The sequence below is a fragment of the Pteronotus mesoamericanus genome, unplaced genomic scaffold (genome assembly GCF_021234165.1).
Source record: "Pteronotus mesoamericanus isolate MK-2021 breed Mesoamerican mustached bat unplaced genomic scaffold, CSHL_Meso_final contig_33, whole genome shotgun sequence".
Classification (NCBI taxonomy): Eukaryota; Metazoa; Chordata; class Mammalia; order Chiroptera; family Mormoopidae; genus Pteronotus; species Pteronotus mesoamericanus.
This window is the reverse complement of record NW_026555135.1, coordinates 12383020-12389537: the sequence shown is the minus strand read 5'-3', so window position 1 is coordinate 12389537 and position 6518 is coordinate 12383020.

Sequence of the window (6518 nt, the reverse complement as noted above, 5' to 3'; positions counted from 1 at the left end):
TCAGATCAGGATCTTAATTGAAAAGTAGAAGAACTGTTTTCTTTATCTGGCTTTGCCAAGGACTGGCTGTGTGACCTTCAGCAAGATATTTACCCTTCTCTGGGCCTTCTGCTCACTGTTAGGATGAGGCAGTTGAATTAACCACGCCAGCCTTATGTTGCTTTAAACTCTAACCTCTGTGAGGGTGGGATGCCTCTTGTTTGCTTTTGGGTACTCAGCACCTAGCATAAGACCTAACATGGCATCACCTGCCCCATAGTGGGTCCTATAGATATTAGTATAAACGAACAAGTGAGGATTAAAAAAAGAACTATCTAGGTAACTTTTGAAGAAGAGGGGAAAGAAATCAAGGAATTTTATCTGTGGAGTCATTTAAAAGATGTTTTTTAACAAACCTGAAGTAGTCATTGTCATTTCCTGAAATTTGTTATATATATTCAGAGCACTGGACAATAGGGTACAAAGTTACTTAAATCAACTCTGTGCTCCTGAGTGACAGGAAATGCATACCAAAGACATTAAAAAGAAGGAACTGGAAGGAATCTGCAGAGCCTGGCCGGTAGTTGGTTTGTTTGTTTGTTTTCTTTTTGGCCAGTGGGTTTTTATTCTAAGGTCTCACAGTTTCCAAGGTTCATGGATAAATCTGAGGGGAAGAGGACGAGCTGAGTGACCTCCTGTGGTCCCAGCTCTTCCTCTCCATCTTCTTGACAACTTTTTCTTCATCCTAAGCAGACCAAACAGTGCAGCATCTGAGTACTCAGGTGCTGGCCTACAGACCCTCCGTAGCCTCAGGCAAATTAAAACAAAAAACAAAAAAAATGCCCTCTGCTCTTCTGTCCTGCCCCAGATTCTTTAGTCACATCACACTTTTGCCCAATTCAAGCCGAGAATCGCTCTCTATCAGCTACTCCCCGCAAATTGGCTGACTAGTGGTTTTCTATCTTCATTTTTACAGCAGTCTAGAAAAGTCTTGAGCTATGGAGAGTTCTTCTGAGTCATGACTCAGAACAGCCTCTACATGTCATCTTACTTGATTTTATAAGGGCCTTCATCTCTGACCAGAGGAGCTAGCTGCCTCCTGGTCTTAAGTGAAGTGAATGTGGCTCAGGACCCGAGACAGGCAGGCCTGCCTTTCAGTTCCAGTGTCACAACAGTGGGTGTTTGACATATTATTTCTCCCCTCTGAGTCGTAATCATCTCTGTAAAGAAAAGGCTGTAACAACAGCACACACACACATATACACATACCACTCCTAACCTAACCTCAATGCCAACTCAACCCCTGCAACATGGTTATTCTAAGAATTAAATGAGATCATATATATGATGATGTTCTGCACTATGCAAATGTAAATTCTTTTTTTAAAATCAAATTTCAGCTTCAATGAGTCATTTCAGACATCAGTGCTTGATGTATGTGTCCTTCACTTAACTGTACTACCAAATATTTCTCCTTATTTTCCTTTTCTTGTTTCCTGGAAAAATTATAAAGTTGGTTGTGTGCAAACTCCTGATGGGGTCTACTCCTACACCTTATCAGATGTTTTTCTAGCTCCATTCTCCTTTCTCAGTGGCTCTATCAGCTCTTACTCCCTCATTTTGTCTGTAATTATTCAAGGCGGTTTCTTCCAGCCTGCAGTATCACTATGGACACCTGTATATCTGACACTGACATATTTAATGTTTGACCTAGTTGTTGTCATGTAGAAACCTAAATAATGATAGACAAAAAGTCTAGAGTCCTGTGTTCCAGAATTCGCATTGTTTTTTGGTTATCCAGGGAGTTTTGGGCCATTCAATTTGATAAACATCTATTCAGGTCATGGGATGGGGAGGGGATGTTGCTTGTTGTGCTCAAAATTTTACAGGTCACACAGATAAGTAAACCTCCAACTCTGAATGATGTGCTATACAGTCGCACGCACACACAAATACTATGGCTATATTGAGGAAGGAACAATTTAATCAACCTTCAAATATTGTAAGCCTCCACTTCAGAAAGAAGGTAACGTCTGAGCTAAGCCTTGAAGGATGACTGAGATTTTACAAGACCAGTAAGGAGGCCAGGTAGAAGGAAGAACACTAAGATGTAATAAAAATAGCAAGATGTGCCCTGGCCAGGTAGCTGGGTTGGTTGGAGCCTCACCCAGGTAAGCCAAGGTTGCAGGTTTGATCTCCAGTCAGGGCACATACAAGAATCAACCAATGAATGCATAAATAAGTGGAACAACAAATTGATGATTTTTAATCTCTCTCTCCCTTCCTCTTGCTCTCTAAAAAAGTCAGTAAAGAAAAATTAAATCATGGACACAGACAACAACATGGTGATTGTGGCGGGGGGTGGAGAAAGGGGGATGGAAGTGGAAGAAGGTATAGGGGGATAAATGGTGATAGAAAAAATAAAAAATAAATTTTAAAAAAAGCATTATGAAGAAATGGGAAGAGTTTGGTGTGGCAAGAGCATAAGATGTGTGGAAATAAGGACAGAAGATGAGACTAGAGGAAAGTTTGGGCTGAGGATATGTGGGACCTAGTATGCCGGGCTTAGATATTTAGGTTTTAAGCCCTCTTGACTTAAGGCATTCATATGCAAATCAATTTCTCTTCTGTATACCTAGAACAATACTCATGAAGTACCATCCTTGAAAGAACTGAGAAAATAGTCACTCAAATAATTTTCTGTAGAGCTTGACTCTCCGTTGGAAGCCCCATTGAGAAAGGCTGCTAGGCAATGGTAAAGCATCCAACATTTATGGAAAGCAAGTGACATCCTTCTGTATCATAGAAACATCTCTCTCGTGACAGTGAGAAGAATGCATTATTACAGGCAGAGAGAGAGAGAGAGAGAGATGAACCAAAAATCTGTTGCCATAATTCATGTGGGTGATGACCGGGGTTCAGAATGATGACAACAGAAATGGAAAAGGAACATTCAAGAGACACTTGGGAGGCAGAATGGATGGAATACTTCAGTGATGTCTTCCCTGGCTCCCTAGCTATGATCTGGAGTCACTTGCTCCCTCCAGCTACAGGCTGGGGCCTTCCAAAAATGGCGAGGAGTGCATCAACTCCACCTTGGGGGTGGAGAACGCTGCTACTAATCCGGACTTTATGATGCCTCTGGTGAACTCTGCACATAGTGATAAACTCTGAGTTATGACTTTTTCTCTTCACACTCCATTGCCTGCCTGGGCATGTTGGTTCAGTCCTCACAACTGACCTTCAGCCCAATTACCCTGCCCAGCCCCACATTCTCCTGTGGGGACAGAAGCCCTGCCCTGAACTCCAGACCACTTGGCTGGGATCCTGACACTCTGCCTCCCTATGCCAACCCAGTCTTCCCGGAGGCTGGGTCTGCTCCCTGAGCTCACCACAACCTGTGTGATCCTGCAGGGGCGTTAGTATTGCCAGCTCCAGGGCAGCTTCACCCCATCTTCCTCCTTTCCCTCCCCCTGACAGGCCCCGATTGCTGAGGTCCCATCATGCCTCACACCCAAACCCACCTGCATGCAGACACCACCGAAACTTGTCTGGGGCCCGTGTTCCCATTTGTAACATGAGGGGGTTATACTAGGTAACTTCTAAGGTAGCTCCCTTCCAACACTAACATCCTGTGTTTCTAAGTAGGCCAGCTGTAAAAGAAGTCTGCATTGGCATAGAACAATTGAGGCTGGGAGCGAATGAGTCAGACTCAGCAAAAATGTCAAGCTAACTGGAAGACTGGAGATTAGAGTGCAGCGTGCCTCTGGGCAGACAGCAGCTAGAGACCTGAGCCACAGATTGGCTACCCAGACAGCTGTGTGGATAAGATGCCTGCTGCCACACCCAGAGCATTAGTCATATGCCTGTTCAAGGAATTAACATCATTTTATGCTCCCCCAAAGACAACATTTATTTATGACCTAAAGCTATTTAGTATCCTAAATGTCATTCTAGCGTTTCTCATGGTTAGCGCTGGTGATTTTGGAATCAGTATTATTCCATTAGAGTTTTGCCTGATTCCTTGAAATAGAAATAAGCATCCAGCGACTATTTCCTATGCATCTGGCTTTACTCTCAAGACTTCCTAAATCTCTCCCAGGTGCTTCTCATGGTGCGTAAAGGAAAGAATGCAGGTCTTTGGAGACCAAGGTTTAAACTCCACAGCTACTTAGTCGTCATGTGATTTGGAAAAGTTAGTTAATCTCTTTGAGCTTTGGAAATAGGATAATACCTGCCTTGAAAAGTTGTAGCCCAGATTGAAAGTGCCTGGTGTACAGAAGGTTCTCAAGAAAAGAGTTCCCCCTCACACCAACTCTGCTGCCTTCCACTTTCAGAAGTCTCTTTGCCCTCAGGATGGCTTCTCCTGGAGTGTCTGGCTTTTTTCCTCTTTCCTACTGGAGCCTAAAGGTCCCTGCTGGTCCACACAAGTTCCTGCTCCAATTCTAGACCTAGATCACGCTGAGTCAGTACCAGCACTTCCTGAGGTAGGGGCTTTTGTTGTTGTTGTTCAGGGCTGAGCCAAGAAAAATCTTGATCAGTAGATGAGATCATAGCTGACGGCTCTAAGAGCTCCATTGTCTCAGCTCTAGGGTCTATTATATTGAAGATGAAAATGCCAGTGCAATGATTAAGTGCAGGGCTGGTCATGCGATTCCTAGAGATGGCGCTGAAGTGGTGGGGCGGGTAAAGTAAGGAGGTCTCCAAATTGCTGGGCACAGGACTTAGTTGTTGGACACACCTCTTTCCTGGCTACAGGTTAAAAGTCTTGTTTTTTCTCTCAAAGGGATTCTAGTATCAGGAACCAGTATAGCCGTAGCCTGTAAGAGCCTTAGAAATAATTTAGATCTACCTTCTTTTACACAGATGGAGAAACTGAGGCCCAGAAGAGAGAAATGACTTTCCCAAAGCTACAGAGAGACTAAGGCCCAGAACTGCACCTAAACTTAAGTCTCTAGATTCTACGTCCATAACCGTTTTCATTACCTTGTGAAAAAAATAGTGATTGTTAAAATTCACCATGTTGTGGACACTCAGTAAATCTAATCGTTGAATAACAAGTGGAGGAAATGTTTGCTAAAAGGATGCTTAAACAGGAGAGCATTCACTAACTCATCAAATAATTGTTGAATTTCAGAAAGTAAGGAAAGGCCAAACTGTGAAGAATATTGACTGCATGCTTAAGGGTGTGAACTCTATTATGTTAGCAACATGAAGCCATCAAAGAGTTCAGAGTAGAGGACTGACATGATGAGTTGTTGTTTTTTTTTTAATCCACACCCAAGGATGTGTTTATTGAATTTAGAGAGAGGAGAAGGGAGAGAGAGAGAGAGAAACAGTGATGTGAAAGAGAGACATCAGTTGGTTGCCTTCCATATGTGCTTGAACTGGGGATCGAACCCACAACCTAGGCATGTGCCCTGACTGGGAATCGAACCTGCAAACTTTTGATGTACGGGATGATGCTCCAACCAACTGAGCCACCTGGCCAGGGCTGACATGATCAGTTTTAGAGAGATCATTCTGGTAGCAGAGGGAGGATGGATGGGAAGGTGTCAGGTTAGATACATGAGGACATGGGGAGTTTTAGAATAGTCTTGGCAAGAGATTACTGATGGAGATCTAAAGAAGGGCAGTGGCACTGGGGACATGGAGGAAGCAAGAGACCCAAAGGCATTTTATTTAATGCAGCCAATGGGACCTATGGTCAGCAGAACCACAGGTGGAGCTGGGCAAAGCAGAATGCTGGGCCCTAGGCTTACTGAAGCTCAACTTCTCAAGACCCTAGGCTCCTGCCCGCGGTCCCAGACAAACCAAGCAGGCTTCACTCATGGCAGGGCAGCTGTTTGATAGCCAAGCACCGGGCAGTCCCCAGGCTGCTAACCGTCATTAACAGTCACTGAAATGTTAACTTTGTGATAAACTAACGGTGACTGATTTCTCTGCAAAGTGCAGCAAAATCCTTCAACAGAGGACTGGGTAAAGAAGATATAGTACATATATACTATGGAATACTACTCAGCCATAAGAAAAGATGAAATATTGCCATTTGCACAACATGGATAGACCTTGAGAATATTATGCTAAGCGAAGTCAGTCAGAAAAAGCTAAAAACTGTATGATTTCACTCATGTGGGATATAAAACTGAAACTTAGGACACAGACAGATGGAAGGGGGCAGGGGGATAGTAAATGGTAAGGGGGCTAAATATATGGTGAGGGAAGATTATTTGACTTTGGGTGGTGTATTGCACACAGTGTATACAGATCGTGTATCATAGAGACATACCCTTGAAACCTATATGGCCCTGTTAACCAATTTCACTCCAACAAATTTAATTTAAAAATTAAAAAATTTAAATAAATTTTTAAAAAGTGCAGCAAGGATGGTTGCTTATGACACACAGGAACACCTGTTAGAAGTGTAACCTACCTAGAGGCTTTCAGTAAGGGTAAAAATTCTTAAAAATTAAGATTCCTTATTTTTACACCTTGGCTGGATAATTAATATTTCCTGGTAAAAAGTTAAGTTTTGCTCA